The sequence below is a fragment of the Lipotes vexillifer genome, unplaced genomic scaffold, assembly GCF_000442215.2.
Source record: "Lipotes vexillifer unplaced genomic scaffold, Lipotes_vexillifer_v1.1 scaffold524, whole genome shotgun sequence".
Taxonomy (NCBI): Eukaryota; Metazoa; Chordata; class Mammalia; order Artiodactyla; family Lipotidae; genus Lipotes; species Lipotes vexillifer.
The window spans coordinates 1,558,951-1,559,265 of record NW_006774722.1 but is presented as its reverse complement, the minus strand read 5'-3'; positions in this window follow the sequence as shown (position 1 = coordinate 1,559,265).

The window sequence follows — 315 nt, the reverse complement described above, 5'->3', positions numbered from 1 at the left end:
GGCCCGGGGCCGCCCGGACCTGCAGGCCTCGGCCCGGAGCGGGCCCCGAACTCCGCCAGGCCCCGCACCACAGGCAGTAGGCCCAGGCCCGGCCCCACCAGGCCCCATCCCCGGCAGGCCCCAAGCCCTGGCAGGCCTCAGGCCGCGGCAGGCCCTGGGGCAGGTCCCGAGGTGGGTCCTTCCGTGCTAGTGAGGAAACACAGCTCTCCAGACTGCCCTTCCGGAAAGGGACCCTCCCCCAGCCTCGGCAGGCTGCCAGCGGACCCTAGTGGACCTGAGCTCCAGCAGGTCCTGAGCAGACGCAGGCCCGACCTC